General features: G+C 44.7%; 1 long non-coding RNA gene across 1 annotated transcript; it reads right to left on the bottom strand.

Moving 5' to 3' along the window:
* Nucleotides 1-2,227: 2,227 nt before the first annotated feature.
* Nucleotides 2,228-8,236, bottom strand: LOC141568190 (uncharacterized). The gene is made up of 3 exons (XR_012491234.1): nucleotides 8,116-8,236; nucleotides 7,745-7,977; nucleotides 2,228-3,710 (listed from the first exon to the last, which is right to left on the bottom strand). It is a non-coding gene; the product is annotated as an uncharacterized LOC141568190 (long non-coding RNA).
* Nucleotides 8,237-12,085: the final 3,849 nt, after the last annotated feature.

Below are 12,085 nucleotides of genomic sequence, written 5' to 3' on the forward strand. Positions count from 1 at the left end.
CTGTGCTCCCTGCAACTAAAGATTGAAAACGGTGACTGGACTTGGAGCTGAGCTGCGCCCTCCACAACTAGATTGAAGGACAATGACTTGGAGCTGATGGGCCCTGGAGAAACACACTGTTCCCCAATATTCCCCCAATAAAATTTTTTAAAAAAATAAAAGAAAATCAACATATGAAAAGATGCTCCACATCATATGTCATGAGAGAAATGCAAATTAAAACAAGATACCACTGCACACCTATTAGAATGGTCAAAATCTAGACCACTGACAAGACCAAATTCTGGTGAGGATGAAGAACAACAGGAACTCTCATTCATTCCTGGTGGGAACACAAAGCCTGGTGGCCATTTCGAAAGCCAGTTTGGGGTTTCTTACAAAATGAAGCATAGTCTTACCATACAATCCAGCAACCATGCTCCTTAATAGTTACCCAGTCGAGTTGAAAACTTGTGTCCCCACAAAAATCTGTACATGGTGTTTATAGTAGTTTTATTCATAATTGCCAAAACTCAGAAGCAACCAAGACGTCCTTCAGTAGGTGATGGATAAATAAACTGTAGTACATCCAGACAATGGAATATTGTTCAAAGAAATTAGCTGTCTACTAAGTCATGAAGAGATATGAAAAAACATTAAATGCATATTTAAATGAAATAAGCCAACCTGAAAAGGCTTCCTACTATATGATTCCAATTCTATGACATTATCGAAAAGACAAAACTATGGAGACAGTAAAAAGATCAGTGGTTGCCAGGGGTTGGGGAGACAGGAATGAATAGATGGAACACAGGAGATTTTTTAGGGCAGTGAAAATACTTTGTATGATACCATAATGATAGATACAAGTCATTATACATTTGTCCAAATCAACAGAATGTGCAAGTCTGAGTGAACTGTAATGTAAGCTATGGATTTGGGGTGATTATGATGTGTCAATGCAGGTTCATCAATTGTAACAAATTGGTGGGGGATGTTGATAGCGGGGAGGCTATTCATGTGGGAGACAGAGGGCATATGGGAAGTCTCTGTACCTTCCCTCATTTTGCTGGGAGCCTAAAATTGCTCAAAAAAAAAACACAAAAAAAACAACAAAGGACAGAAGTCATTCCATTCACTCCACTTGCTGGAGTGAGAGCTAAGACATTCTCCCAAGAATTTTGGCTATAAATAGTAGGCACCCAACTTTGACATCCACTTTCCATTACATGAAACTAATGCCCTTGACTTTTTGGACAATTGACATTTTCAACCTTGAGACAGATAGCTCAAAGTAGTGCGCATAACTACGTTCATATCCATATTGTTTTCAGGTTATAAGATAGAAGGAATAAAGGACAGGGGGAAAACTCTTTAACAAAGCTTGGACTTTTGTATCCTGAAATTCCATCTCTTTGTATTAAGCATATCAGATCAAAATTTGTCCTAAGAATGGAAGATCCTAAAATAATAGAACTTTTCAGAATTGAGACAGAACATGAGCAAAGATGTCAAACCATATATACATATATTATTTTTTTTTTTTAAGATTTTATTGGGAAAGGGGAACAGGACTTTATTGGGGAACAGTGTGTACTTCCAGGATTTTTTTCCAAGTCAAGTTGTTGTCCTTTCAATCTTAGTTGTGGAGGGCGCAGCTCAGCTCCAGGTCCAGTTGCCGTTGTTAGTTGCCGTTGTTAGTTGCAGGGGGCAGAGCCCACCATCCCTTGTAGGAGTCGAGGAGTCGAGCTGGCAACCTTGTGGTTGAGAGCCTACTGGCCCATGTGGGAATCGAACCGGCAGCCTTCCTAGTTAGGAGCACGGAGCTCCGATTGCCTGAGACACCGGACCATCTATATTTAGCGGCAATGCTTGAAATGTGAAATCTTGAATATGAAATTAACTCTGGTTAATAAATTAATTTATTTCCTAGCTGAATGGTGTTACTCTTAGTAAAATTTTGGTAATGTGTTTTACTTTTGTTCTGGAATAAACAAGCATTTTTTTTTTTTAATGAAAAAAGCTTGGCTGAAGGACAGAAAATGCAAAATAACAGTGGTTTAAATAAAATAGAAGTATATCTCCCTCTCTCTCAGATAAGTATTAGCATCTAAGGCTGATATGGCAATGGCACAATCCTCATAAGGGTCTACCCTTCTTATTTTTTTGCTCTACCATCTTCAATGGACTGCTTTTACTTATGGTCCGAGAAGCGTGCTTGAGCTCTATTATATCTGCATTCCAGAAAGTGGGATGGAGGAAGAAACACAGTAGATCATGCCCCCATCTTTTAAGGATAACTCCTTAAACTGCACACTTCATTTCTGCTTATAGCACACTAGCCAGAAGTTAGTCCCATGACCTTATGTCTTTATTCCAATAAATGATGTGCCCAGGTAAATATTGGGGGTTTATTATAAAGGAATGAGGAGAGATTAAGCCTTGCCCTTACATGGTGCAACCATAACCTTAATTCTATCATTCATTCCTTGGACTTGCAGGTATCCCAGCCCTAGGCCCTTGCCTACCTCGACAGCATCTCTGCAGAGCCTCCTATCTCCTCCAGAGGGCGCCAGAGCCCCGGCTCCCTCGCTTTTGTCATTGCATACCCAATTGCAAAATCTTCAGTGTGGGCAACTGAGTCCATAGTAGCCCAAGGGAGATCTTCCGGACCCTGCTTTGGTCAGCCTGTGGGCAGGTGGGAGTAATGTAGCACAGTGGTTAAGAGCCTGGGCCCTGCATAGAGCTGAGTTCAAATCCAGACATTCACCAGCTGTGTGATCATGAGGAAGTCACTCAACCACTCTGAACCTGAAGCCTTCCAGACAGCTTGTGGGAAGAGCTTCCCACAGAGCCTGGAATGTCAGAAGAGCTCTGTGAGTGCAGAGTGACAGTGGCTGAAAGTGTGCTTCCCATCCCCAGCCCAAGGTACCATCTAGTCCCACAGCCACACCCGGATTTTCACTCATTCAGTCACCCCACACAGCCTGTGGTCTGTCCCTCTGGTTCTCCTCCCTTGCTTGCACTCACCCACTTCTGTTCCCTGAGTCTGAGAGTTCTGGGATTCTCAGGGAGACCGAAGAGCCACCCTTCCCAACCCAGCCGTCAGGTCTGTGGGATAACCCACTGAGGCCAACAGTCCCACAGAAACCTCACAAGAAAATAAAAAGGCCCAAGTTGTGGACCCTCCCTTTCTCCTTCCTGTGTGGGGTCTAGGTGTCCAGTGTAAACACTTTACACCCCAAGAAGCCCCGTCTGTGCAGCATTAGTTGGAGTTAGAAACACTTAAACCACTACACCAACTTCCATTTCAAGATGGTGGGCTGAGATTGTGTGTCTACCACCTCTAGCCCCTCAAATGCCACCAAAAGCACAGAAAGGTAAGGGAAAAGGAAATAAACCCATAGGAGGGCTGGGAACAGGATGGCTGGGGGAACATCAACGGTACGGGGATATTGATCTACTTCTAGAAGACAGAAAAAAGGTGGGTTGCAATGAGAGACAAATGGGGGCAGAGGAAATCATAGTTGAAGCATGCCTGAGAGAAAGCTGCCTCACAGGCCGGAGCAGCTATGGACAGCAAGAGCGAACTCTCTGTGGGACACAACACACCTCAAAATGATGGCAGCAGGCATATGGACCTCTCCACGCTCCACTGCTAAGGATCCAGTGCCAACCAGCCCTTCCCTTCATTCATAAAGATGAATTGATCACCAGGTCTCACCAGATAGCTGAGAAAAAACAAGAAAAGGAGACAGATTAAGGGAAAAAAAAAAAACAGCAAATAGTTATTGCGTGCTTACTGTGGGCCTTGCAGTGTTCTAAGCGTTTTACATTTATTAACTCTTTTAATGACCCTCTGCCCTAGGTGCTTTTGTTATCTCCACTTTACAGGAATCCACATCACAGAAAGGTAACATAACTTGTCTGAGGTTTGCACAGCTAGTGAGGGGCAGAGAGATGGAATCTGAACCGAGGCTGTCTGTTTCCTGCATTTTACTCTGAACTACTCGGTTATACTGCCTCTTCAATAAACTAAACAAAAGGTGAACAAACTGACCCCAGAGGAAACAGATAATTGAAAGAACGGAAGAGAACTTATAAAAAGAAAAAGTCTAATATTATTACATTCATAGAACAAAAAGAGACAGCTATGAAAATAAAGCAAGAAGTAATTGTTGGAAATTTAAAATAGAATCACTGTAATAAAAAGAAATTCAATAGAAAGGAGTAGGAACATCTGTGGTTTGGGTGTCCAAATGAATTCACTCTTCTTGTGGTAAAACATGCTCTGATTCCCTGCTGTATTCTCAAACCCTATGAACTGGGTGAAATTAACACCCCTCCCCCCTATTTGTTATGTAAGTGGAGCTTGTTGCTGCTGGCAGTCCACCATGAATAGCCAGGCAGTGAAGACAACACTGAGGGCAAAGCAAAGCTATATAATGACCCTGGGTCCTTGATGACATCAGTAGAGTCCCTGGATCAAGCTTTACCTGAAGCTAAAGGGGTGAGTGCTTCTCTCAAAATCCACTGATCAATCCCATCGAAGGATTCCAGTTATCTGTGCCTCCGTTGTGTCTCCATCCCTCAGATGAGTCACAATAGAGGTAAACTGCCAGATGTTGGGTATAAGCCCACCCCTGAAGCCACTGCAATTGGAAAAAACCCAAGTCACACAGTTGGACTAAGGGAGCAGCAGTTCACTAAAAGAAAAGTGAGGGAAAAGGAATGCTGGATAAATACAACAGCTACCACATCTCACAACACATACAAAGGACCCAGACGTGGGAAAGTGTGCATGGCAAGTCGATTTTGTGGTCACATAATGGAGATGACATCTGTTTCTTCTCTCAGAAAGAAAAAAGAAAAGCAATTAGAAAACCAGAAACAACAAAATCTGTTCCAGGGACTAAATATGAAACAAACACATGTGAAGCATGATTTTAAGCAATGAGTGGACTGTCAGAAAAAAAGACTCTCCTTGACCTTAGTATTTGAGACAGCAAATATTCTCCTTTGTGTAGCAGAGGGTGGAGCAGATGGCATTACACTTCCTTCTCAGTGGAGCTATCTCATGACTTGGTTCCACAGTAAATAACGCTTATACAATCATAAGATTGGTTCGTTTTCAGAATCAAACTAAAGCTAAAGAATGGAAGACTTAATTCAATTACAGAACAGAATGCAAATGTTACCAACTTTGACCATGGGAATGTAAAGATAAAACTAATAGAAATTAGAAGGACATGGAGAAGGAAGGTGGTAGGTGGCATAGAGAGACTAATTGTTCATCCATAGTGGTGGGGCTCAGGAAATTCTGTCTTGATGGAAAAGGAACTAAGTTTTAAATATAGATTGTTTAACACAAAAGAAAAAAACAAAAAAGAAAGGTAAATATAGATTGTTTAGAACTATAAATAACACCAATTAAGACTGCAATAATGATATAGCTCACACAACTGAACAAGAAGGCATGGGGGAAGCTGAGAGATAGTGTGGTTTAAATTCTCACTTTAATGATGAGGTATCAATTAGACGCTCTCTTGAGTTACTAAACTGAGAACCAGAAGTAAAGCACATTATTAAAACTATGATGTTAAAACTCCGGAATAACTGAAACTGGAAAAAGTTCTGAAGAGTGGAACTGGATGTAGGGGATTTTGCTTTCATTTTGCCCCATTCTGTAATGGTTGAATTTTTTTACCAACACATATTATACGGTATCAATACTCCCCCACCCACCCACCAAGCTCTACCTCCTACATGTACATGGAAGGTTGACTCTCCCTTCCCACCTCTTTCTAGTTTGTTTTCCTGTACTGAAGAGACTAGAAAACTAAAATTACATTTCCCAGACTCCCTTCCAGCTACCTTAGTGTCACCACAACATTCAGCCATAATTAATTTCCCACTTCACTAAACTGGTCAAATAATAGTCTCCCAAAAATCTGGAACTGGAACTAGAGACACTAGTTTATGGCATCTGCTTATACAGGGCAAATAAATTCAGGAGCTGTGGAATGATCACACACATGGAAAAGAGAAAATAAATAAAAGGCAATCTGTTAAGAGAATGAAAAAGAACCACAGACTGGGAAAAAATGTTTGCAAAACACATATCTGATAAAGGACTTACATCCAAAATATACAAAGAACTCTTACACTTCAACAATAAGAAAACAAACAACCCAATTAAAAATATGGGCCAGAGACCTTAACAGACACCTCATGAAAGAAGATATACAGATGACAAATAAGTATATGAAAAGATGTTCCACATCACATGTCACTGAAGAAAGGCAACTTAAACAACAATGTGATACCACTACACACCTATTAAAATGGCCAAAATGCAGAACACTGTCAACACCAAATGCTGACGAGGATGTGGAGCAAGGAACTCTCATTCTTTGCTAGTAGGGATGCCAAGTGGCTCAGCCACTTTGGAAGCCAGTTTAGAGGTTTCTTACAAAGCTAAACAGTCTTACCATACAATCCAGCAATCACGCTCCTCGATATCTACCCAATTGAGTTGAAAATTTATGTCTACACAAAACCCTGTACACAAATGTTTATAGCAGCTTTGTCTATAATTGCCAAAAACTGGAAGCAACTGAGATGTCCTTTTGTAAGTGAATGGATAAATAAACTATGTTAATACATACAATGGAATATAAATTCAGCAATAAAAAAGAAATGAGCTGTCAAGATATGCAAAGACATGGAGGAAACTTAATGCATATTATTAAGTGAAAGAAGACACTCTGAAAAGGCGACAAACTGTATTATTCCTGCTATTTGACATTCTGGAAAAAAACAAAACTTTACAGGCGGTAAAATGATCAGTAGTTGCCAAGTATTTGGGGAGGGATGAATAGGTGGAACACAGGGGATTTTCAGGGCGGTGAAATCGTATGATATCGTAATGGTGAATACATACTATGTATTTATCAAAACCCATAGATGTACAACACAAAGAGTGAACCTTAAGGTAAACTATGGACTTTAGCTAATAATGTATCAATATTGGTTCACTAATTGTATTAGGTTGGTGCAAGTTATTGCAGTTTAAAACGTTAAAAATAATCGCAAAAACTGCAATTATTTTTGCACCAACCTAATAACTACATTAATATGCCACATTAATCCGAGATGTTAATAATAGGGAAACTGTGTGTGAGGGAGAAGATAGATGGGAACTCTCTGTACTACTTGCTCAACATTTTTGTAATTCTAAAACTGTTTTAAAAATAAAGTCTATTATTATTTTTTTTTTAAAGGCAATCTGCAGCAAAAGAGGAATTTAGCAGATATGCAGAGAGCAGCAGAGAGGAGAGTTCACATAACAACAGAGGAAGGAAAGTGGCCAGGGCGACAGCTCCCCGGTTGCTGACGTATTTCTAGTTTCTTCTTCCATGCCCTTGTGAAGCCCCAATGCATGCCTCTGCCCCCCGATTCTGTAACATACCAGCCCCTTGTGCCCTTAACATAAGCTTCTATCTTTTTCTACTCTAAGATATTTTTGTTACTTGTGTAACACTTCTAAAGCCATCATTCAAGTAGACCAGTCTCAGGTGATGTGATGACAGAAGAGGTTGAGACTAGCAACCAAAAAGTAATTTCAGCACATTTCAAGTTCTATGTGTTTTCTTGAATACCATGAAAGGGATACTTGCAACATTTTATAAAACCCCCTTCTTCTCTCTCTGATCCACTTTGCCACACACCATAGCTGCTCATATAATTCTCTCGTTAAAAATACCTTAAGAGGGCGGCCGATGGCTCAGTTGGTTAGAGCGTGAGCTCTGAACAACAGGGTTGCCAGTTGGATTCCCACATGGGCCAGTGAGCTGTGCCCTCCACGACTAGATTGAAGACAATGAGCTGCTACCGAGCTTCTGGAGGGGCAGCCGGCTGGTTCAGTAGGCTAGAGGATGAACTCTCAATAACAAAGTTGCTGGTTCAAGTCACACATGGGATGGTGGGCTGCGCCCCCTGCAATTAAAGATTGAAAACAGATGAGTTGCGCCCTCCACAACTAGACTGAAGGACAACGACTTGGAGCTGATGGGCCCTGGAGAAACACACTATTCCCCAACATCCCCCAATTTAAAACAACAACAACAAAAACACCTCAAAACAATTTTCCCCAAGTCTCTACATCTCTTGTCTTTCCCCAGACTCCCTCCATCCTGATTCTGTATCATAAAAGCCAAGTCATAAAAGCCAAGAAGCCTTCTGGGGAGACAGAATCCTCCTGAGATGAAAGGGGTGGATGAAACTGAGTGGGAAAGCTAGAATCATCTTTCATGGGCAAGGGGGTGGGGTGGCAGCCCTCTTCCCTTCTCTTTCACACTGCACACTCTGCCTGGGTGACCTCATCCGCTCCGGTGGCTTCAGTTACCATCTCCATAAGGATGACTGCCAAATTTCTACCCACAACCCAAAACTCTGCTCCGAGCTCCAGATCCATATACCAACTGCCTACTCAACATTTCTCCTTGGGGTCAAATCAGATAGGATTACATTCTGCTATGAGTAACAGAGACCGAAAATACGGTGTCCTAAATAAGAGTTTCTTTTTTTCGTATGAGTATTTAAAAATCTGGAGGTACACAGACCTGGACTGGCATGGGGACATTGCTCAAGTGCCAGTCTCCTTGCAGGTCACTGTTCTGCTATCACTAGGCTGTGTCTCTCGACCTTATGGTCCATGGTGGTTAGAATTGCACTCATCCCATTCACATTCCAGGCAGCAGGGTAGCGAAAGGCAGGATGAGAAATAAGAGATAATGGGCAACCAACAGCAATGTTTAAAAGCTGGAAGATGCCACATACATTTCTGCTTACATCTCGTTAGCCAGAACTTAGTCACATGGTCATGCCTAGCAGCAAGAAAGCCTGGGAAATCTATTTTGTATGCTGGGTGGCCATGTGCATGGCTAACAAGAGAAGATTTAATTATCAAGAAAAAGAGAATAGATAGTGGGGGAGGGGGTAGCCAGCATTGTCTACACAGCAGCCCCAGAATCTCCAATTTGACATGGATAAAATGGAAGTATCATTTCCTCCCAACATTTCCTTTTCCCTCAGTCTTGGTACCCCCACACCCTAGTGGAGGGGCAATTCTGTGGGGCAGAGGCTGGCAAGGGGAGGTATCACCCAAGCTAAGTGGTGAGAAGAGAGAGAACTGTGTGATGAAGCTGAACTCTAGGTGGCCTGGAATAGAGATCAAAGACCCAAAACAGAAAGTGCCCAGTTGGAGCAAGTGGGGTTGGGGGCTGCTGAGCAAAGGGCCAAGGTGCCTGCTGAGGTAGAACACAAGGATAGGTCTGTACTTGAAAGCACCAGGGACAAACACACCCAGCCCCTCATCCAGCTGGTGGCTGAGGCTTTCAGTTTCATTCTTACTCCTGCCCATTCCACCCTCCTTGCCTTTGTCTACACTGTTTCCTTCTCCTGGAATGCCCTTCCTGCTTCTCCATGTGGATAACTCTCTCAGTCATCCTTCAGGGCTCAGATCAGGGGTCACCTCCTCCAAGAAGGCTTCCAGTGTCCCTGCTGGGAATTCTAATAACATCACACTGGAAAGGGGGTTGTAAAGTGGGGCAGTGTTGATGCAGAGTTCCAGGAGATGGGGCCGATTCTGGTGCTTTGGGTGTCATGTGGGGTAGGGTATTGGGGAGGCTCAGCAGGAATGTGGGACCCCAGGGCTTTCTTTTTATGATGGAGGAGGTGCCAGTGGCCCTTGCAACAGTGGAGGTAGGGCACAATGAAGGCTGAGCCGTGAACTTCTGGTCACAGGCTGGGCCTTCCATATTCCCATCTCCAACGAGGAAAATGATGCGGACTGAGGCCGTGAGCCACAGAGAGGAAGTCCAGCGGGGTGGGAACAGGCTGAGTAATTCCTGGAAGGAAGCTCACACCTCAGGAATCTGGTAGAGGAATACTCCAGAAGCCTCTGTCCCAGGATCCCCCACCTCCTGCCCCAGGGAAGGGGCAGGCAGAGCTGGGCAGTCATCCAGGGAGGCTGCTTCTGGGTATCCAGGTACTACCCTCCCTTCACCAGCCTCCTGCAACATGTGGCACAGGCAAGGGCACAGACTCTGGGACAGCCCACTGGGTCTGAATTGGGTAGGGCCCTGTTGTCTCTAAGCCTCAGCTTTCCCTTATATAGAATGAGGATGGAGAGTCCTCCACCCACCCCGGGAGAAGTAACCAGGTAAGGAACCCAGCTAGGCACCAGCACACCATGAGGCACAGTCAACAGGGTCTACTGGTGACAAAAGCCTCAGCCCACCCTCCACTCCCTCCCGAGGTAAGCTGTGAAGGCATCTGGCCTCCCCCTGCTACACACATATGCGTGTGTGTGTGTGTGTGTGTCCCAAGTTCTGGGGAGGAGCAAGCAGCCAGGTGTGGGCAGCGGGGCAGGGAGACTAAGAAGTTCTCTCCACAGCCCCTCAGCATCCATAGGCTTAGGTGGGGGAATGACATGTCCTAAAGACAAACATCACCCTCTGCCTTAAAACTGCCTACTGGTCTGCCATGTCAGGCCAGGAGGTGGGCACGGGGAAAGGGACACACCCTTCCTGCCTTCTGAATCCAGAGTCTTCCTAAAAGCCCTACCTGGTGGTGATCAGGGCTGGGGGCTCTCTAAGCAGACATAGCGCCCACAATAGGGTCCAAAGGGCCAGTTTCTCCCCAAGGGCCCAAGGGAAGGAAGGATATTATTGCCTCTGAGCAGGTGGGGGCTAGGGACTCACCCAAGTAGAAGAAAGTGTCAGAAGCATAGAAGGCAGATATGAGGGGCAAGAGATGGGATTGGAGGTTAGGGCTGGGAAGGGCAGCTTGGGACGTCAGGCAGGGGCAGTCCACACCTTGGATCTTCTCCTGTAGGTCATGGGGAGCCACGGAGAGTATAGGAGCGATGAAGTGGTGGGACCAGATTTACGCTTTTGAAAGTCTCCTCCAGTTGCACCATAGAGATGGATTTGGAGGGGCAGGGCTGGCAGTGAGTGCATCTATGGAAGAAATCCTGAGCAAAGGCCAGAGGAGGGAAGCCTCGCCTAGAGAGAGGCTGTTCCTAGAGGACACACTCAGAGGCTGATCCTTCCTTCTGCTTCCCCAACCAGGAGAAGCAGGCAGCCCGTGAGGTCAGTGGGTAGGCTTACAATGGTGCTAGAGGATAGAGGGGGGAGGTGCAAGGGCACAGAGAGGACAGTAAAGGGGGGGAGGCTCTGCAGGACACTTGTCCATGTCTACCTGGGCCCAAACTTTCTGATGGCAATTGAATCGAACAACCTCTAACATGGAACAGGACTCATGTGGATTATTTTCTGTGATTCTCTGTGTCAGACTGGAAGCTGCCCAAGGGTGGGGCCTGTGACTCCAGTGTCAGACTGAGCCGAGGGAGCCTGAAATGGAGGGTGGGCAAAGGCCGAAGACTACCAAGCAGGAGGATACCCAGGGATGGGGATCCCCACCCACAAGTCTTCACTCCTGCTCAGAGCCTGCTACCAGCCCCTCAGAGATGAGCCAATCTGTGGAGCTGGGATGGGGATGGAGGAAACTGGGAATGAAAGGAAAAAAGAAAAACAAGAGGCAGGTTGTGTCCAGACCCTTCGCCCCTTCCCCATACAGCCACACTTCAGTCCTCCCAGGCTTTGCTCAGCCTCTGAAATGAGAGGAAGGCCTGCCAGCCTCCATCACACACCTGTCACACACTCACAGACAAATACAAACACACACACACAAAGATACAAGACACAGTGACACATATAAATAATATACACAGATAAAGTCACACAGATATCCCAAGAGACACAGACATACATATACACATAGTTATAGACACGCTCATTCACACAGACACACCTACCCATAAGCACAGACACCTGAACAGATACACACACTCATACGGACACACACTTGGAGCAGCCAGTTCCCCTCCTGCTGCTGATTGGATATTAGCGACACTCAAAATTACCTGATAGAGCACACCCCTACCCCCTGACCATTTTGCAGGGGGCCCTCTGGGGGCAGTGGCCCTGACAATAAGGGCAAGAAGCTTTGAAGAGGTGACCCTTTAGCTGGGGAGCCTTTT

The sequence above is a fragment of the Rhinolophus sinicus genome, linkage group LG13, assembly GCF_036562045.2.
Source record: "Rhinolophus sinicus isolate RSC01 linkage group LG13, ASM3656204v1, whole genome shotgun sequence".
Taxonomy (NCBI): domain Eukaryota; kingdom Metazoa; phylum Chordata; class Mammalia; order Chiroptera; family Rhinolophidae; genus Rhinolophus; species Rhinolophus sinicus.